Source organism: Acanthochromis polyacanthus, chromosome 23 (assembly GCF_021347895.1).
Source record: "Acanthochromis polyacanthus isolate Apoly-LR-REF ecotype Palm Island chromosome 23, KAUST_Apoly_ChrSc, whole genome shotgun sequence".
Taxonomy (NCBI): Eukaryota; Metazoa; Chordata; class Actinopteri; family Pomacentridae; genus Acanthochromis; species Acanthochromis polyacanthus.
Genome location: NC_067135.1, coordinates 15,859,248 through 15,881,650, shown reverse-complemented (window position 1 = coordinate 15,881,650; position 22,403 = coordinate 15,859,248). Strand labels below are relative to the sequence as shown.

At 41.0% G+C, this 22,403-nt stretch overlaps 1 long non-coding RNA gene across 1 annotated transcript in view; it reads left to right on the top strand.

Moving 5' to 3' along the window:
* LOC127532491 (uncharacterized) overlaps window positions 1-22,403 on the top strand; it is a 343,671-nt gene that overhangs the window by 281,810 nt on the left and 39,458 nt on the right. The gene's annotated exons all lie outside the window — the stretch shown is intronic.

Genomic DNA, 22,403 nt, shown 5'->3' with positions numbered 1-22,403 from the left:
GCCATGTAGCAGATTTTGGTAAAAGCGGAGAGGGTATTTAACGTGTTCAGGTTGTGGAAAATGGGTACTAGTCTTCCTTTTCCACGATGCTGACTTGCTGTAGTGTTTACTGTACATGTGGGTGGAAATCAGGGGTGATAGCTGCATAAACGTGTGTTTTAAATGTGTGTGAGATCAAAACCATAGGGCATATTTGGCTCGATTTAGTCCAATAGTATGAATGGGAATGCACCGAAGTTGCAGATAATTAAGAGCAAACAAAAGATTAAGTAAACAGTACTCACTTAAGCTAAGCAGAGTTTGCTTTGAATTTAGTCTCATCAATATGACCATCACTTTGCAGTGTTTACATGCAGCTCTATACATTTCTTGGAGTTTTCACACTGTGTTCATGTGGGCTTCGTACAGATCCCACGCTGCATCATCACACTGTGTTCTGCACTCCCTCATAAAATGCAAGCCTTCAGTCCTGCTGTGTGACTCCAGTTAGAGATTTTAGATGCACTGCGCAGCCTTCAAGTTGATTGATCCACTTGCTTCTTGTAGACTTGGTCCAAACAGTGGGATGGGAAGATAGGAAGAATTCATCAGTAGGAATCTAATTATTGCAAGTTCTGCTTTATTTGCTTTTGGATCCAATTTATTTGTGCATATTTGTACATTTTTGGGTTTATTTGTCCATAAATTTGTAAAACATATTCGTAACTCACTGTCATTAACTCAGACTAATTGCAGCCCATTAGCTTCACTGGAGACTTCCCTTTTATTTTGGAAAACTAGGGAGGCAGTTTTGCAAAAATGTGTGGCTCAGCATCTTAAGTTTCCCTAAAATGCAAAAGTAACACAACTTTAATTAGGAAAAGTAGTGTGTGTGAACATTTTATAGAGTTGCTCTTGTAGCAGGAGGCACTTATTAAAGATTGAAGAAAAGTCTTAACCTGGGCATTGATTTGTGTATTGAGCCAAGTGTAACAGTTTCATTAGTAGGAACAGATACAGTGGCATGTAGTACTGAAAGAAGTCAGTTTGCAGAAGCTGCTTCAGCCTATACCGCAAGCAGATTTGTACTTTAAAACAGTGAATTTAAAAATCTGAAATATACCCTAATACACAGTGTCAAAAAGGCTTTCTGCGTTAAAGCTGTGCATCTCTGAGCTGATGATGTGCTGTGTTTGTTTTGCTGTGTCTGGTGGTGTCTTCACAAGTGTTAAATACACCCAACTACATCAGCAGACCATTTTCTGCCTCTGTGTCTCTCAGTAACCCTCCCCACCCTCCTGTCAGAAGATTGGACCGCACAAGCTTCACCCACAGCGTTTGTCTGGTGTCACTGGTTTTCTCTTTCCCCCTGCTTCCGCTCTATCTCTCTCTTCTTTTTTGTTTGTGTTGTTTGTGTCCCTCTCCTCTCTTTCTCCTCTTTTCCAATAAGAACAATAGGTTATGGAACGCATTTTCCTGCGGCATTACTCACAGGCACCAGCCGCCACATGCCATTAGGCTCAGCAAAGGGAGAGGACCGTTCAGCAGTAGCACTGGGGCATATCGTGCCTGCCATCTAGTGGCATGGAGACAGAACTGAAAGCACAGAGAGAGACGGAGAGAGATGGGGAGAGAGCGAGAGAGAGAGTGGGGGAAAGAGCAACAAGATTGGTGTTCATGAGCTGGGTTCTAGATGGCAAATCTCCATCCAATTTGTCGAAAGCAGAGCAGAATACTTGTTTGTCAAGTTGTTGTTTTTTTTCCAGCTGAACAGGTATGATTGGATCTAGCCCAGGTTCGTGCCGTTGTCATGTCAGGCTCCATTGAGAAACATGACAGTGCAACATGGTTTTTGGTATTACCAATTATGTAAAGATAATCTTTAATAAGATACAAATCCTACAAGGCCAGTCAGATGTTTTTTGTTTGTTTTTTTTAATTTAAATGTGGTTTGTTTTTTCCAAAATTAAAACACACCCAAATTAATTGCAAATAGTATAAATAAATTCTATGTCACTTTTATGGCATTAAAGGCACCTTAGAGATTTCCAAAAATAACACTGATGACTTAGAATTCTGAGACTTAGTGGTGTTAGGGTTCATTAAGTGCAGTTTACTTGCCACACATCACAGATATCTTAACCAATTGACATTCAATGATCAATACTATTGACAGAGTGATTGTTTTATTCTAACCTCATAGCCCAGCCCATATTGGTGCAGAGCCTCCTGCTAGCTGTTTGTCTTAACTGTAAACTGCGCAATACTTTTTGCAAAGGATATCATTTTTTTGTATGTGCAGAGTTTCTTGAGGTGCACAGTCGACATTGGATCATTTGGCAGAAGTCAAAGCTCTAGAAAGAGAGGGATGCACTCTCTATGATATAAGAGGGATTGCATATAATATGCGGCAGCTCCCACCGATGTGCACTGTGGCCACTCCCTGAACAGTGATATCATATCAAATGCTGGGTGAGGATACCTCATGAAAAACAGCTGCTTTGGCATAGCCATTTGGGGTGAGAAGACAATAATTCTCACTAATTGCAATGTTTTGCCTATATATAACTCAGTCTATAACTTGTGTTATGAAAACAATACCCTATGAAGTTTTATCATTGGAAATAAACTTTCTATTGATCCGTAAATTGTTAGTGGCATTACATTATTCACAGTAATTTTGTCCCCAGATGAATGTGGTTTTAATGGGGCTTGTCATGGCAACATTAACTGCCTGAGAGTGTTGTTTTTTTTCTGCAATGTCACACATTAATGTTACAGAGAATTTGTTAGCAGCTTCTAAATGTGTCTCGCTTTGTCTAGTACACAGTTTGTAGTGTAAATGTAAGAATAGGTGTGAGTCAGAAAAAAATACAGACTAACCCTCTGAGCTGTGTCTGCCTTGGTTTCATGCTAGCCCAATCACAGAGATATGACATTTGTAGCGTCATCACAGTTTCAGGGGCCGCACTGATGCAGCCTGCTGCAGGCAAACAGTCCCATTAGTGTTACTGTAGGCTTGAATGTATTTTTGCTACCGTGACTGTCTTGAACTTGAATGTATTTTGCTCGAAGGTTTGTTGATTGAAAGTCATTTTTTTCAGTCATTCCAGACCTCTGACCGTGAAAATACTTTTGAACAATGTGTTTGCGACACCTAGATTTACACGAACATAAGTCTGAACAGCATTATGCTCAGTGCTGTCACTAGTGGATGGAAGCTGTAGGCCTTTTTCATGATAGATTTTTTGGCATGTCAAAGTAGGAAAGTACAAGGATAAAAAACAGAAAAAGTGGCTTCTATTTTGGTGTGTCAGAGGCCTATTGTTGTTTACGGTCACCTTTGAATTGAACAGATTCATCTTATTTGTTTGGATCATGGACTATCATACTGTGATGTAGCAAAAGAAACTATGTTTGAGAGCTGCAAAATGTAGAAGGTGGACCTTGTTAAAGTCAAGGCAGAAAATTTTATTATTTCAAGAATCTGTATGTCGTTGTACAATGCAGCATTATATGAATTGTAAGCAAATATATACGTATTAAATTACAAAACCACAGAGTTAAACTAGGAACTACAGCATGAAAAAATAAGTACAAAAGAGTATTTATTATTTAAGTCCGTCTTGCCACCAAATACAACTGAAACGATAACTTTTTCCTTTCTTGTGTAATTGCTCTTTTCCTCGGTAGTAGCTTGGTATTTTTTGTAAACCTAGCCAAATTCAAAGCTCATCAATTGTCTGAAACTTGTGTACATTGAGTTTTTAGGAGGATGATGTGATTTTAAAGTCAGGATTTTAGTGGTGCGGAGCAGTAGCTTGGAATAGGTTGGTGGTTAACATATAGTCTCCGTGAGCCGTGTTGTTCTACTGTCTGATGACAAGCACAAGAGAAACATACAACAGAGAAGTATCAAAAAGAGAACAGTTTGATCGACAGTTTGTATTTAAATTCAGTGTCGTATGCGTGCACAGAGAGAAGGAGAGAAGTGAGCAGATCTAGTGCTGCCACACTAATTAACCCCTGTGTGTTTTCTCTTCAGGTGTTTCTGTGGTATGTTTCTGAATCTCTGCACAGTTTTCAACCCTTTTTTACACTGAACTGTGTCAAACTTTGTGGCTACCACTATTTTCTAAGACTGCAGCGCTGACTGCAGGTGACCACAGACTGGCGTCAAAAATGTCAGACATTGTGATGGAGCAATAACGTAGTCATTCTGATGAAAAATGTGGAAGAAATGGCATTTAAAACCACAACACATGCATTGGTTAAAAAAATGAGCACTTTGGCTGACAGCTCTGTTATTCTCATCTGTAAAACATTTTCCTTTATTTTACCCTCTTCATTGTCTTTGCAAGCCTTCCTTTCCCAGTTCTATTCTTGGTTAGATATTATGCTTCCTCTATCATCTCACAGCTGTGCTTACAACATTTTTCATGCTACTCATTTAAAAAAAATCTAAATTATTGACATGTTTGGGTTTCTGCTGTTTGGCATCCACTGCCAGTTAGGGTTGTGGTGCAACATTAGCCGACAGCAATCGCTTTACCATTTCAACATATGTAGAGCAAACTATGCGCCTTCAGTTTAATCATTCTGAATTTGTGTCTCAGAAAAGTTGTATTTGTTCATAAATATGCAAAGAACAGGAGGATCAGTGATTTACCTCTCCGATCCTTCTCTCCACTGCTGGATTCAAAATCAAAACGGTTAATGTTTCTGCATGTGCTATGTTTGAAATGAACAGCTGGATGAGTAAATGCAAGTAAGACAGAGAAAATGGGTATTAATGTCAGAAGATAAAAGAAAATAAGAAGCAGCACAACACCCCCTCAGAGGAGGAGTGTTGTAGGGTATGGAGGAGGGGGTAGTAGAGACTTCTCAACCCCATTTCTTGTTAATCTGATGGGGAGAACAATCCACGAGTGAGCAGCCAGCAGACAGTGGGTGAGCTTTTTCTATCTCCCTCTTGTTTGGTGCCCATATCTCTCCCCCATCCCCTCCTTTTCCCTCTTTCCACTTCTGCCCCTTCTCCCTCTATCTCTTTCTTTTGCTTTGCCTCTCTCCCCTTTCCATCTCCTCTCCCGCTCCTGCCGTCTCCTCTGATAAATCTCTCACCCACTGCTTTTCGCCTCCTCTGTCTCTCCCCATCTCTCTTCTTCCCCTCTCGGCCACTCCCGTCTTGCCTGTATCTATTGCTTCATCTCCTGCTTCTTTTGTTTCATCTTCTCCTCTCTCTTCCCGTCTTTTTGCTTTCCTTCTCTTCCCATTTGACATCCTCACTCCTTCGCTCACTTCCTCTTTTCCTCTCTTTCGCACTCAGTCTCCGCCTGCAGGACTATTCAGTAGATTAAGTTCAGCGGTGGCGGCAGTGTTGCTGATTCAGCCATATTCTTTCAAATGACCCAAATCCTCAGTCTGGAGAAACCTCATACGCACACTGATTGCATTTTTCTTCCTCTGTCTGTCTCTCCTCCTTTTCATGCACACAGGCATACACAAATACACACTTCTTATTGATCTCTGAGAGTTAGCCTCTTCCTTTTTTCCCCAAAAATCCTTACTCCTTTTCTGAGCTGTGTGTGTGTGTTTGCTCTCTCTCTATCTCTACAGTTGTTATATCAATATCGGTAGCAAACCTGGAGGCTTATTTCAGGACTATTTTTCCTCACCGTCTCCAATCTTCTTTGTTTCTCCTGATCACAGTCGAGCTGGGTTGGCATGTTCGTGAAGATAAGGCCCAATTTTTCCCTCTTCAGCCGCAACGTCAAAGCTGCTTGATGGAGAATGTCTTCACAGCTGTGTCTACAAATGAGTTTTGAATACCGCACATTGAATGTCACTTCCAAATTGACGCCCTGACTACATACATTTTCGCTTTCTTTGATACACCCCATATTTTGCTTTTGTTCTGTCAAGAACATGGCACTTTTATTGGCAAGACTTGAAAGGAAACAACAAACTAAATCAAAATTTGCATACATTATTCCCATGATGTTAGACAGCTTGGTGTGAATGTCGGAACAAGAAGTTTTACAAAAAGTTTCTGAACTAAATAAACAAGATGTCATTAATGAATGTTAATTCTGTTCCACTGATAAGGAATGAGTAGGACTGTCTTGGTCACTGATTCAGTTTAATTTGAGGGGCTCTCTGTTACTTGTTTGTTGCCGCTCTGCCAAGCTGTGCTTTGGGATGTTGATGTGAAGCAGCTATCGTCACCGTATTTAACATCCATGTTGATTTCAATCACATTTTGTTTTTGTCCGTTATTTTTAGTAAAAAATTTGTTCAAATTTAACAACGTAAACACAATTTTCAATCCATTTTTTGGTGTCTTGTTGAGACACAATGTTTAGTAGTTCACAGCTGAAGGACTTAAGGAGCTGGTAGCTTTTTAATTTATTTTTTTTAATCATTTTATTATTAAGAAAAAACTTTCTTTGGTTGAATGTAACGACATTAGGGTTGACAATCAAAGATAATGCTGATGCTCTAGTTACCCTCTGGCCCTCAAAAATACTATAAAACTCTACAGTCATGTGTAGCACTGAGTAAAAACCTGTATATAGCAATATATATTGAACAGTCAATGACATTTTTGTTTTATAACTAAAGTTATAATTTCAGTTGAGATTTGTGTTGCACTGTTTCATTGCACTGTTTTATATTTTTGTTAAATTAATGCTAGCACATTTTTTTGTTGCTGCTTCACATTAAAAGCACTTCACTGAAAAAGCACAAGTTGGCTTTTAATCTCAAGCAGGTTATGTCTGACAAAGTATCCGCTCAAGGAGTCTTTGATGTAGTATTAAACCGTGCTTGCTGTTACCACAGTAACATCAGTGTTGCCAAATCAACCATGACCATAATTTCATGGGTTGTAACTTTGAAACCCTCCCTACACACATTTAATGGTGGAACATATTACTTGAGACTGTACTTCCAGGCTGCATCCAAATTCTGAAATATTTACTTGATTTGAATGTTCCCCCTTTATGGCCTGAAAAAAACATTTCTGTACTGGGTGTAAGATCATATATCGCATTGCAGTGGTGGAAAAAGAGCATGGATGGTTGGCATGTATCCCTGCATGTTAACAGGGTGAGTGAACATAGAAATTACTGTTATCAAAGTAAGTTTTACTGAAGGAATTCATGTCATACCTGTCTTCATACACCCAAATTCAAATCCCAAGTGAATACAAAGTTACACACAAACAGAAAACAGCAGGGAATAGCAGCAGGATGGAGCAGAAGTGATGCCACATGTTCACACAAGCAACTACTTGTCCTTGCTTTGTACAAGTCTCATCATCACGACTCACCACCTGCTCCATCTTCCTCAGTCATTGGGTGATGATGAGCTAAAACTGTAAGATGTGAACTATCTAGCTATCTATACATACATACATACATACACTTCATTCTGGAGTCTCACTCTACAACTCAGCCAGCCCAGCGTGGTCCTCACGCTCAGATCCAGTTTGATAGCAGAGCATTGAGCTACATGGATGCTCGCAGCAGGGTTATCAGGCTGGAAAACAATAGTTTAACAAAGTCTGTCCAATACACACACACACACACACACACACACACACACACACACACACAGAGACTTGTTTGCAATGATATGCTATTACAGAAAAGAAAAGAAAAAAAGCTGTCTCTGCTCTAATGCACATGCCAATACACAAACACATGGGTGTCCCAGCTCTTTCTTGATTCAGGGTCTTTTGTTGGTATTTTGATTGGCCAGAGGGGCTCCCTGCATCTACGCCATGCTCCATGGGACAGGAAGCTATAATGTGGCAGAACATAATTCCTTTTAAAAGACAAAAAACAGAAAGTTTGATCTCAGAGGCCTCAAGCTGAAGATCTTCAACTTTTCCTACGGTTCATTCAGCTCAGTTTTTTTCTATTTTTCGTTGGACGGGTACATCGGAACAAATCCGATGGAGGATTTTTTCTTCCTCGGCATATAAATGTCGTTTTTCCTCTTGTGTGATATACTATCTGGGTTATTACCAAGCGTGTAGGTGTTAAAATGGAGAGGAATATAAAAGAGAGGAGCGACAATGAAAAAGGTAGAACGAGAGTGAAGAAGAGACAGACGAGGAGTGTGTGAAAGTAGCAGAGGGGCACGGGAAGCTGGGGTGAAAAATATGAAGGCTCCGGCTGTCCCAAATTCAATCAAGCAAACGTCGAGGAACATTCTGAGCCTTTTTGATCAATTAATCTAGCAGATGGCACGAGCACAGTCAAGAGAGATAATGCTGAATGAGTGAGCAGGAGAGAAGCAGGTGGAAGGTGTGAAAGTTCTTCCTTTCATGTGAAAGCTATGATTCTTTACTTTGAAAAGCAGCAGCTGATAAAACAGAAAGAAAAGTGTCATGTGAAAGACAGACAGTTAAGAGCAGTGTGTGTTTTTGTGCACGCATATTCTATTCTTTCTCCTATAGTACATGTGTGTTTGTATTCTGTGCTTGTGTGTCTGTCATGAAGTAAAGCAGCAGATTGATAACGAAAAGGCAGCTGAGGAGCTTAGCTGGCGGCCACAGATAGAGAGCTAACATCCAGTGATAATCAAAGGAAGACAAAGCTAAATTCTGTCTCTCTTGCAGAAGCTACCTGCTGGGCAGAGTCTGCCCTCCCTTACCCCCTCCTTTCACTCTTGCTGTCTCTCCTCTGAGCTGCTGTGTGCTATGTAGATTTTAGATGTGGAAATGGTTTGAATATAGCTGCTTTATACTATCATTTGAGTGGGATAAAGAGGCCCCACACACAAAGAATAGAAAAAGAGACAATACAGTCAATGACAATGAGGGAGTGGCAAAGACATAGCTGCACACCTGAGATGTAGCAGTACCTTCACCTGCCATAGCAAGAGCGTGTATTATTATTGAGAATACAGGAAACATCTCAAACATCCACCTCTCACTAGTCTTTCAACACTTAACTATTTTTTTAGCAGACACCTCAGCTCGAGAGTGGAACCAATCAGGGTCAGGGTGACTGCAAGTCTACCTTAATTTACACCCTGTGCATAAGTAGAGACAAAATCAAAACAAAAACAAAGGCAAAAGGCGCTGCCAGGTTGTGGATTAACCACAGGCTGTTTTATCTCTGAAATAAATTGCCTTGTAGACAAAAGAACTAATTCGCGGGGTTAGAAAAACAAGAAGAACTCGATGAGGAGCATTCTCCCTGCACGTCAGCTCTCTCTCCCGCCGACGCAGCGTCTCTAATCGATGAATATTGAGTGGCTCCCGCCACCAGCATTTTAAAGGGAGGGAGCACCCACCATCGTTCATATCTCATATTGATATTTTCTTGCCCTATTTTTTTTCTCTCTGCTCTTCCTTCCTTCATGCTCCTGAAGCCTCAGTCAGCAGCGTTAAAAGTTTCTCTGCTCTGATAACTGCGTTCTTTCCAGCTGTAATGACTGTAGGTGTTTTGCTCAGTTGATTTTTTTTTTTCCACTTTGCTTTTTTCCTAATGAAAAGGTTGCAGAGAGCCATGTTCCTCACTGCTATTTACTTTGCCTGCATTCCTTTTTCCTCATGTTTGACATTCACAGCTCAGTGGCGCAACAAGCCTGAAGCACGACGGCGTAGGCATGTTTCTGAAAGGAAAAAAAAAATTAGGGTGTACTTGTTGCAATTACATGACACACATTTTCACGCCATAGCACACGTGCAGACCACACACACAACCCAGTGCCACTGAGCTGAACCTGATAGAGCATGTACCACTGGTTAATAGCCCAATTTATTCTGAGAATATTACTTATTAATTTGCATAATGATTCAGATGATTCAGACATTTGTTAGAGGCGGAGTACCATGATTGATGGAAATTTAATTATGACACCTCTTAGTTATTAAACGGTAATCAGGCTAAGCCACTTATCTTTAATACTTACCTTTAGCACACAAGGGCTGGAAGAAATTAATGGCAGTTACTGGCCTCAAACTCAAATCGTTTCTTTCTCATACCTTATCACGCCTTCGACAGAACACTGGCTTCAAATTTAGCCACAACACGAGGATTCGGGCTAATCAAAGACAGCCCACGTTATAAATTTTTTTGCTTGCACCTGATATATTTGTGCATTTTGCTTCTCTAGGCTTTTAAATTTTAATGCAGGGTAAGAAGTCTGAGAAATAGGCTAATGGAGATTTAGAGAGCGCCACTGTATTCTTTAACCTATTGTGCTATGTTGAGAACTGTTTCTTGACAGACTGTGTTTAAAATGGAGACTCACTGTTGTGTACTTTGGCTTGTTTAAGAGGAGGAGTAGGCTCCCACCGAAACATAAATTGCTTTGACAAATCACAGTTGAGCTGTGGAGGCATTTATCTGCCTGTCCATATCACAACCAACATGTTGGTTGTGATATGGATGCCACATCAGGACTTCAAAATGTAAGCAACCAGAGATAAAATGGCAGCGACTCAAAGATGCAGCAGCAGCAGCTTTGAGCACTGAACTGAAAGTAATTATGCAGTAATACCATTGAAAATGTCACACATCTCCCTGTTTTTACATTCTTTCAAGGAGCTGTAGTGAAAGAGCTATCATTCGCAAGGAGTGAAAAAGCAGCAGTCCTGAAACACAATAGGAAGAAGCGGACCCTTTATACAGCAGAGTAAGCATAGGTTTTTATTCTGGTGACAAGAAGGTCTTACTGTGCATTTACTCTGCTGAACCTAAGTTTGCCTATTCTTCTTATAATTCTCCCTTTTACCATCTTTGTAGCTTTTTCTCAGGGTGTCTGCTGGAGTTTCCCCTTTGAAACAGCATAAGCACATCCTGAATTGGTCCCACTCGATCATAACTCATTCTGTCAGTGTCTGCAGATGCCTGTTTGTTATTTATGAGTGTTCAGAGCACTTCTGGACATCAGCCTATTAGCAAATAAATAGGTAAACCTGCTACACCTGTGGATGCTGTGATACTGTAGTCGCTGCATATATTTCTTTATAATTGGCTACAAGGTGACAATTTAGGTCACGTAACACGTTATAGAAAGTTCCACTTATCACCTTTATCCACTATTCTAAATCAATGTGCCACGTATATGAAACAACAAGTAACCATAGCAACAATCCTTCTGTTTTATGGTATGTTACCAGTTAACTGTCACCATGTGAAATTAACAGTTTTACAGCTTCTTCTGTTGACTCTAGTATGGCAACCCTGGCTCCTACAAATGAGATTATATAGTGCTTGTATTTGTATTCTGTTTACCAACATAATTGCCCCCTGGGGACAAAAAGTTTTCTGAATCTGAATAATCAGAATATTAAAAAAAAAAAAAGTAAAAATAAAATCTATAAAGCCTCCAATCTGTAAACTTTTCATATATGTATATTTCTATCCATTATCCATATCCCGCTTAATCCTCATTAGGGTCACCGGGAGGCTGGAGTCTATCCCAGCTGACTGCACAGGACATCAGTCGATCACAGGGCTACACATAGAGACAGACCGGCACGGACATTTTAGAATCACCAATTAACCTCAGCATGTTTTTGGACTGTGGGAGGAATCCAGAGAAGATGGAGAAAACCCATGCATACCCAGGGAGAACATGCAAGCTCCAAAAGCAGAGTTGACTGTATGTTTAGGCAACTTGATGCACTTAGTTCAGTCTTTCTGCTAACTTTATCGAAAGATTTTTAGCATCCTGAACCGAGCCGCACACACAGGGTGCAAACCTTCCTCCCCTGTGTGGAACTTTGCACACGCACCATCCACCCTGACTTCCTAACCTTGACTTTCGCCCAAGAACAAATTTGAGCACCTTGTAGACGGACAGAAAATGTGCCTTTCCTCTAGAATTTATTTGAGAGAAGGGATCGGTGTTGCTCCAAGATGTCCTCAGATAGAAATAACAGACGACGTCCCACTTGCTGAATACATCACTGCCCACACCTTGCCTTACTCTCATATGTCAGGGCCTCTTTTCAGTTTCTCACCCTCATATTATCCCTTTGAATCAAGAGTTAAGTTATTCTAAGTCAAGTGTTTTGTATTGTGTTGAGCAAAGACAGAGCTAGCTACATAATATCAAACTATTCAGTTGAAAACTACATAATATTGTGCAATACATTGAATTAATTAGATGCAAAGAAGCAAAACAAACCAGACAGAACAAAATGGGAACTAGTCGATCATAATAAAAAGCTCACCGTCTCACTTACATGGACAGAAAATGGAGAGTAGACTTATTCAGAGTACGATCACAAGGACAACAAAGTTTGTGTTAGGTGAATTATAAACACCCTGAAATGGAAAAAAAAAAAAAAAAAAACTTGGACAGAAGGATGAACATTCATGCTCAAAAGAGAAATCGGATACGACCAAGCAGCTTTGGATGGAGGCATTAATACAGTAACTGGAGCATCTATATCTATTGCCAGTACAATTATACAATGCCAAAAAAAGATCAGCAAGCCAAAAGGCACACACAAAAATCCACTCGGAACAAATACATCTAGCTACATGTATTCTCACACAGACAGCAGCAGACAGAGTGTGGAGATGCAGTAACCAGGAGGCAGCCCTCCCTGGGCTCCGACAGTAGGTTTTTACATTAATGCTGTATGAGCTGTGGTAGGACAAGAAACTGTAAAACTCCCCTGCCAGGAAGTGAAAATAGATAAATTGTGAGTTTGAATTTTAAGGCTTCCACAGAATTTGCTTTTCTAATCACATGAGGGAGAGTCGATTCCAGAGATGGAGAGCTCGGCTGGAAAACACTCCGCTGCCTGCTGATTTTTGCCAGAATCAGTAGGGTAACCAGCAGGCTGCAATCTGAGGGCACACGAGGATACAAAAGCAACACTGAGGTCAGACAGTGTGATGGTGTAAGCCCATGTAATGACTTCTGTGTTAACACAAGAACTTAAAAGTCATGTGTGCCTGTGCTGGGGGCTTTGCCTATGCTATATTTAACAAAACTGGATTTCTTCTTCTTCTTTTCTTCTTTTTTTTTTTTTTTTTTTTTTTTTGCAACAGTGTAAAACATTCTTAAATGTTTAATGTGGTAGTGGAATGAGAGCATGAGTGTGTTGTTAAAGTTTTAACAGTGACATTCAGATTGCACGTGATTTAAATAGCTTTGGCATAGGCTAACTTTGTACTTTTCTCCTCCATGTAGAGATTCAGGAAACACCGACTCTTTGTAAAAAAGAAATACAAGAGAAAAAACAAATAATCTTAACGCATGATATTCTTTCTGGATCCCTCTACTGTCTACCTTTATGAAATTTTCCTCATTCTATTTTTTTTTTGTGTGTGTGTGCGAGAATCTGTGATTTGTCCTCAAACGCGCAAAAAGTGCATCCCAGCAACTAATTTTCACTGTGGTTATTTACACCACGCCTTGTTTCCCTGCTATCTGACAGCAGCTGTTCAGAGTAAACATCGACATGTCAGCTACCCCACTATTTCACCCTACTGTAATTATATGTATCAGTTTCTGGGCATAGAAATAACTACACAGCACTCCCCGCTCCTCAGAACATAGTGACAGCACTCCCTCCTTCCTGGAGTGGAGAGTCTACTGAGATTTGGAAGTTAACGTACAGTATACTGCTGATTTAGGTGTGGAGAGGATATCTACGATGTAAGTGACAGGCCTCAGATATAATGGAAGTAGTAAAAAAATCTTTTCCGATGCTTCCTTGCTTGTTTTCCTTCTTTTTTTTTTCATTTCTTAGTTGTGTCTCTACACTCTTACATCATCTCGCTTGTTGTTCTCTCGCAATCTGTACCCTTCAGACACAAAAAAATTGGAATAACCATGAGCTCCAGTCGAGATGCAGATAAAGGACCAATTCAAGGAAAAGTGTCACTTTGCCAGCAGAATATTTCTACTAGTTTGTGGAACTTTTCTTATTTGGTTTAGTGAGCTCTGGCTGGGATGGCCATAACATTCATACTCAGTAAATCATTCAGTGAACCTTAGTGCCCTGTACAAAATAAAGTCCTGCATTTGTGTTGTTCCTCGACTCATGAGCTTAGTTATTCCCTTAATTTGTTCTTCATTGTTTACAGTAAAGTCAATTATAGCTGTTCTGCTGTCTCTGTATTCCCAACTATGTGCATTCTGTATACCATTTGCTTAATTTAATGTTACAGACCTTAAAATTATTTGCATTCACATAATGCACCATTGCATAGTCCACATTCTTAGTGCCAATAGCAGTCTTGCATTCTGCAATCCTCAATTGAAGGGTAGAAGTTTACCTCATCATCTGAGAAGGAAAATAAATGTTCCTGCAGAGAAAGCTCCTACCTAATATTGTGTAGCCTTCCTCTCATCCCACAGATGACCCGATTAGGATCTACAGAATCTGGAGGCTAAATCAACACCTTTAACTTTATGTTATTCTGTATTATTCTGCTAAAGAATACAGTTTTCATGAAGTGGTGTATGTGGTCTGCCACAATTTGTAGAAAGGTGGTATGAGTCAAAGCAAAATCTGCATGAATGACAAGGAAGCAACACAACCTTGCCCACAGCATCACATTGTCTTTGCCAACTCGCCCTGTTCTCATAGTGCATCTTGCTTCCAACTCTTCCCCAGACACGTACACCACGCGCCCAGCCGTTCACACGATGTAAAAGAAAACTTGATTCAGCAGGAAAGGCCACCTTCTTTCATTGCTCAATGGTCCTGTTCTGACCCTCACATGCCCATTGTGGGCGGTGGACAGGGGTCAGCATGGACTCTCTGTGGCTATGCTGCCCCATACACAGCAAACTGCCATTCACCATGTGTTTTGATATCTTTCTATCATAGACAGCAAATTTGTGCTTCACTAGCTATGCTCTAGGTTCAAACTACACAGGCCAGTCTTCACCCCCCCACACATCACTGAGCCTGTCACCAGCGCATCATTTGTCCGTCCTTGGGTTGCTTTTTGTTGGTGCTGACCACTACATACCAGGAACACATCACAAGACTGCTATTTTGGAGATGCTATGACCCAATCGCCTGACTGTCACAACAGGCCCTGTCAGAGTCACCCAAATCCTTGCAGTTTTACGTTTTTCTTGCTTCTGACACATTCACTTTAAGAAGTGATTTTTCATTTGCTGCCTAATATGTCCCACCCTTTGGCAGGTGCCATTGTAACAAGATAGTCAATGTTATTCACTTCACCTGTCAGTGGTTTTAGTGTTGTGGTTGATTAATAAATTTATTTGTGCTGCAACAAGATGGCATTGGGTAAACGTGAAGAACACCCAGAGCCTGTTGATCCCAAGAGAGGTAGAGCTTAGCAAGGTGCATGCATTCTGCGCTAACACTGCATCTTCTTACTCTGATGAGGACCGGCTGTATGTGAAAACATTAGTGACTGTACTTCTCATCATCCCTTGAAAACAGTTAATTTGGCCCCAGTGACATAAAGACAAAAGACGTTTGAACAAAGGCAAATTTACTATGATAGATTATGCAGCTCAGGAAATGTAGAAACTGTGGTAGTAGCAGCATGAAATAGCATCAAGCAGTTTCTGCTGAAGGGAAGAAAACAAGCCCTGATTTCTCCAGCTATGCTGACTGCATGAAGACAAGCGAGACATCACAAGAACATGTAAAACCATCAATATTATCCTTGTTATCCTTTAATGTCAATGGGAGTGAGTGACACAAGCAGGCATCACAGCGACCTTCAGTTTGACAGACTAGAATGCGAAAGCACGCTAGTTTGTCTCGCGGTGGCTCTCATATGTAGCCCAGCAGAATATATCACACATTGTCATCCCCGTCACCTGCCACTGCTGTGCGTCACACACACATACATACACAGTATATGGAGCGCACATGCACACGCGCAAACTGAGCTTATTTCATGGCAGAGCAGAAGCCCATCTGTGTGGCGCAGCCGGCTGCTGCTGCTGCGATGAACAGCGGTAGGATGGCAGTGTGAGGGGCTGTAACAGTCGCATTGTGCTCCATTGAAGGAGGAATTGATTATGTTCACTTGGATAGCTATGTGGCTTCTCGCTGGAGCGATGGTAGACGTGTGATGGAGCCATGATAGGGATGAGCTGGCACTGAAGAGGTTTGTAACAGGAGGGTGCCAAAGGTGCTGGAAGGACAGATGGGTACAGATTGACAGATAGATATGATAGATGACAATTTACTCTGTATTTTTATGTCTGTATTTTTAGGTGTTTCCTTTTCATTACCACATCTCAAGGCATCACATTTTATATAAATCTAAATGCAGAAAAGGTTTAGTAATTCTATCACTTAATTCTATTTCAAATTTGAACACTTCCATTATTTCCTCAAGCTTACATTTTATACAGTAGTTCAGTTTTGATAAACTTTGTTTAAGCTTCGACAATAAAATGATAGTTATGTCCTGGCAATAGACAGAATTATTAATATCAAAAGCGTTTAGTTTTAATTAAATGTATGAGCTTCAAAATGTCATGAAAACACACAACTAAAGCACGATGTTCTCTCACATGAACAAATCCAAAGCATGCTCCCGTGCTCATGAACAGCCTGTCTAATCCCTTGATAATGGAGCCCTATTTACCCTCCATTGCTCTCCCTGTGGCTTTCATGCAGGTCTCCTGAGACCTATTCCCGTTGCCTCCGTCCTTTCACGTCTCCCCTGGTGGAGGCTACAGTCAGCAGGGAACACCTTCACAGCCAAAAAACTCCTGCCATACGATGTCTCCCACCACTTTGGCTGAAGCAGCACAACTCCTGGCATCCGGTTTCGAGGGTTGATGGTCTTGTTGTCAGGGTGCGTGCGGAGGCCGGAACAGGGTCTTTGTTTGGTCATGTCTGGTCACTGCTCGCCACTAGAACCTGAACCTCAGTAGAGTGTAGCAGCTTCACCCTGGTTGCAGTCCATGCAGCTCCAGATTTTGCTTGGTTTATGTATTTAATGTGTTTCAGAGTGCCATGATTCCTTTATTCTTATGTATTTCTGTAAATGTATTTGTCTTTCATTCTCGTATTTACATTATTATTTTATTAGTGTGCCTTGTTAGGCTTAAGTGATTTCATTTGAAGTAAACCTATTCTAACTCATAAAAATGATCAATAATTATCTATATTGATTGAGATAAAGCATTTTATCGCAATAAACTCTTAGCTGTATTGCCTAGTCCTGTTTTCTTGACAAATTTACTCACTGAGTGAGCGATCTTGAGAGTGGACCTACTATGGGATAGAGAAAGAGTGTGTCCAAAATAGAGACTGTTGTCATGGCTTGTTAGTTGTGCTGCACTATTTATTAAACCTCCTTTGTCAAAGTGTAAACTGTCCTCCAAAAGAAGCACTTACTTTGCTTCTTGCTATAATTTCTTCATTTCTGGTACTCCATTGTAGGAAGTCTTAAAGATACTTCATCATCGTTTAGTACTTCACTGCTGGATAAGTCTTATATGTGACAGGTGTTTAGTTGGGTCGGACACGGCGTATGATTCACTTCTTTTCATGACCTAGTTCCTCAAAACTGTCCTGATACCAAACCTGTCTTTTGATACTGTCGCTGACGTCAGCAGGAGAGAGACGTTAAATGTGTTTACAGTAGTAGTTTTCATTGCAAGTGGTCAAGTCTGTCATTCCCTTGTACCATATGCAGTGTGAATGTGACTCCTGTTGCGGTGCATGTAATGAGATTGATCACTGCAGAGTAGTTTAATTTGTGCAATTAATTCAATGTTTTTCCTATTGAGCCACTCTCGAAGTGTTTTGAATTCAAATTCAGCACTGGTACATTATTGAAAAGCAGATTGCTTTTTTAACGGTACGCCAACGTTAAAAAATGTGTCTACAACCTGGATTTCAAAATTATAAACTGTACAAAAATTGTCATTTTCATTCAGAACTATGTTTTCAAGAGACAGACCTAAAGCCTGTGCACATTTTTAAAATTCCCTTGCTGCCCATGCATGACAATCAAGCTTTTTTTTCATTGTTTCTAATTTCTAGTAATACTGAGGACATTCTCTAGTCACTCTATTTTTTTGCTTGTGCAATGACCCATTTTCCCGTCAGGGATCATTAAAGTTACATCTAATCTTAATAAATTGTTCAACTCCTAATAGAAAGATGAGGATTATGGATGGAAAAATGGAGCAACTACTCACAAGCCGTTGGCGGAGAATCCTTGAACTGAAGTCAAGCACCTCCCCTGTCTACAGGCTGCGCATAGTGAATGGAGAATGGATTTCCATCTCTGACTTTATCCTTTTTACTGTCTGCTTTTGTGCCGTTTGATTGAAGGTAGCATAGTTTCGGGAGCTGAAAGAAAGACAGCTGCAGCTGTGTCACGCAGACTTCTCTACTCCCAGTGCGTTCTTCAAGTCAATGAAGAGTTTTAATAAACATACTGAAAGCAATGAAGAAGGCACAGCTTTCTTTTTTGCATTCAATACTTTTACTCTTTTGTTAAACCCTCCTGTAACCTCAGCATTGATTAGTGTTTCTTATAAATAGTAAACTTATGTCATATGCTCCAATGCAGAGTTTACTCAGTAACTTAGATTGAAGCTGCATGGAGATCTGACATTTTTTAACATGTATTTGAAAAGAAAGAGGGTGAGACATATACATCGTAGTCCTTTAGTGTGTGCAGAGTAGCAGGGCTGAGTATGGGGCTTAGAGGAAGACAAAGTCTGTGGCCAGTGTGCAATGGTGCAAAGGTCGTCTGCTGGCTCAGAAGAAGCGAGCATACAGACCTATAGAATCATCACCTGTCTTGATAGTATCTGTGTATTTGTGCATGTGTACTTTAAAACAAGTGTGCTTGCTGCAATGCATAGAATGCTTGTCAGATCAGTACAAATTTCCCTTACCTGAGCACTTATCACACACAAGTCTCTGTTGGCCTGCAAACATCCTGTAATTGCTTGGAAATCAGAAGAACAATTTGAAAGTCATGTATTAACTTGTGCAATTTATCATTCAGAAACTGAATTGTTTCTTGTACCAAGCCATTTAGAAGGAGAAATTGCAAGTCTGGTAGTATGTGCCTGTATGTTTGAATTATTAATCTAATTTACATCTGACAGTGTGAGGGACTGTGACAGTCGCATTGTTACAGCCCCTCACACTGAAGAAGTGTAATCTTTGAGATAAAGGAATGTACATCTTAATGCAAGAGCTGTGTTGTAGCTGTGGTGTTGGTGGTGGCGGCAGCGGTTTGTGGGGGAGACGGCCCGAATATTCGGATCAATTTGTCTGGTCTCCCGGGTCCAAATTTTGCCTTCGTTTTGTCTTCAGTTAAACTGAAGAATTCCCAACCAGCAGAGGTTTTCAGCATCTTGTCTTGTGTTTATGCAACGAAGCGAAGCGTGACGTCAGAGTCGGCAGCCACCCGGGCATTCGGGTGGTGGTAAGAAACACGAATGGAGGAGCCCAGATGAGCCGAACACGACGGGATGAGCCGAAGTGGGCCGAAGGCGAAGGGAAGAGACGAGCTCAGAATATTTTCATCTGGGGGGAGGAAGGAGTGATCACAGACATATGTGTATATGTTTATGTGATCACAGGATGGGATGAGCCGATGTGGGCCGAAGGCGGAGGGAAGACAGTAACGCCACATATACTTTCCGCCCGGTAACGTCCGGGGGGGACAAATATTCGGATACCAAAATTAATATCCGGATACCGCCGTAGCGAACGAATATTCGGGATATTCGGGTCCAGCCCTACTATTGTTATGAATTCATACCTGTTTAAAGTAATTCTAGCCAGGTATAAATGCAGTAATTCTAAAATATTCACACCTATGAGAAATGACTCTCTCAGAATTAGGATGCCATTTGATTATATTCAGCTAAATTTGACAAAATTAGGGTTTTACTGTGACAGGGTCACTTGCTCCATTTCAGAGCTGCACTAGTGAATATTTTTATATCAACAACTGATTGTGTGACCCGTTTTTGGATCTTTTAGCTCATTGTTTTGATTTCAAAGGTTTTATATATTTCAGATTGAAGATTAAACATTGCTCATACATTACTGTTACAGTAAACAACAATTTGCCATGTAAAGGTAGAGTAATGGTGTCTTTAGTTGGGAATGAAGTCACACTCACTTTCTGTGTGATAATGATAATGTTTCCCAAGTTATCAATAACTTCTTATTGCTGTTGAGTTTATTTTGCAAATCTAGCATTGACAAATAGTTGTGGCTGTATTTTTCTTTTTTTATTTCTATTTGTCCTCTTGCTCACAATCTCTCTGGTTGTAAATGCGATGCGAAAGAAGCAGGGAGCTGTGGCTGACACGCCTGTTTTGGTTTGAGATGCTAGTGCTGTAGCACGACATCCAGTGTTTTTGAATGTCGTATACAGCTCCTTTAAGACCCCAGCTTTTCACACCTCAGGTGTGTCAAAACCCACACTACCTCCCCAGAATCAAATAGCAGACTAACAAAGTCAGCAACTCGCTGCTCGAGTATTAGGGGACATTCCTACTCAGCAATGTTCCGGTTCAAGTCAAAGTAAGGAACACTGACCTGTCTCAGTACAGTTGCCTGCCCTGTGCAGACGATGTAAAAAATCCGCATCCATCTGTGAAGTGGACTTAAATAAGGTTTTTGCCTAATGGAGTGAGTGGTGTCCATAGCAACAAGCATCCTACCCCAGCAAAGTATAGCAGGAACTACATACTAAACTGCATGAAGCAACCAAGTTTTGAGAGGCATGTCATTATGACATGTTAACCCACCGTGTTTATTTTTTCTTGTCTCCACCTCCGTTTCTACTCTGTGCTTTGCAGAGTGCATTTGAAAAATGATCTCAGCGCAGGCACGACGCAGAATACAAGAACAGTACGAGTACTGCATTTAAATACAAAGAGCACAGAAGGATTGTTTGTCCATACAGCATTTTATGTTCCATAAAAGCACTTGTAAATATATCCTTAACCATATTAATTGCAGCACAGGCATTTGAAGCACTGTAACATTTTGTGCTTTTATATACTTGTATAATTTCCTTTCATGTCTACTGTATGTCTTCCTCTTTCTCCACAGACAGATTTTTTAAACTCAGCCAAAGACAGAAACCAAGCCTTCCTAAGTAAATTCTTAGTGTCAGGTGCTAGCTGGCTGCAATAAATCCAGGCAGACCGGCATAGACGGGAGGAGAGGAGAGCCAGGAGGTAATTTGTGGACAAAAAAATGGAGCATTTTTCCTAGCCGCTCATAAACTAAGAAGCCCAGTCTGGCACACTAATCCATGGACCACCAAACCCTCCCCTCACCAGCCGACGGGTTGACATCACCTTCGATCATGTGTAAACTATTGCGAAGGGAACAGCGGTCATTTATTTCCCATGATCCTGTGGGAGGCTGGAGGAAGGCAGGGCAACGATGTGAAGGCAGGATCACACAGAATATTATGACTTTCTTCTCTCACTTCTCCCTCTCTCGTCTTTCTTCTGCTTTCTGAAAGGTGGATGGGAGCAAACATATGTGTATGTGTGCTCATGTGAGTGAGAGAGAGAGAGAGAGAGAGAAGAAGAGCTTTGATTATGGGCAGTGTGTGTGATATAGCCAGAAAGAGAGGGATTGTGTGGGAGGGATGTCGGTTGCAACTGGTAGAAAAAGCAGTGCAGGGCAGCTTTTCTCAAGACTCTTTAACTCACACATACACACACACACATACTGAAGAAACATTTAATTTAACAGCAGCACAAACGAGAGCCCCCCAACATCAAAACAAGAGACTCCCTCATCCTTTGGCTCTTCAGTATGTCTGTATGTCTGCAGTCCGAAGCAAGCACACTTGCAGTAGTTTGTGTTTATACGAGAGATTGAACTTGTGTCTATACCCGTGTTTGAAGCAAAGAATACAACACGCATCCTCTGCAGAGGGTCTTTGTATGTGGACATATGCACCTCTTTGGTCAGTGTTATTATCACCTAATAGCATGCTGGCTGTGGATTTATAGTCATGTGCTACTCTGTCTGTGTAGCCCGTCCCTTCACGGATCAATGCATTGAAGCCTACTGCTTTGAATACCAAACAAGGCTTTGGCTTGCACCTCTAGCGCCGCTGTGCTGAACAGATTGCACGTGGTCACTCTCCTCGCTGCACACCAATTGCCTCCCAGAGAAATGCCTTCTTCCCCCCAAGCAGCCTTAGAACCACTGTGGTGCTATTTAATAGCAGCCCCAGCCCTCCTCTCTTGGCGCAGCACGCTGCCTGCCGAGGTTCGCTCAGTAAGCAGCGCTCCCCGTGCTCCTACATGCAAAATTTATGACTGCAGCAAAACACAAAAGAAGAGCGGGATCCAGTTCTGTCTCACAGAGCAGATATAGGTTTTCAAATCCCATACTCCTCCATCCCAAGACATTGTTCAGCTGTGTGACAGTGGCAGAAGGAGTGAGGGAAGAGGGAGTCAGGAAAAGATTAAAGTGTTCC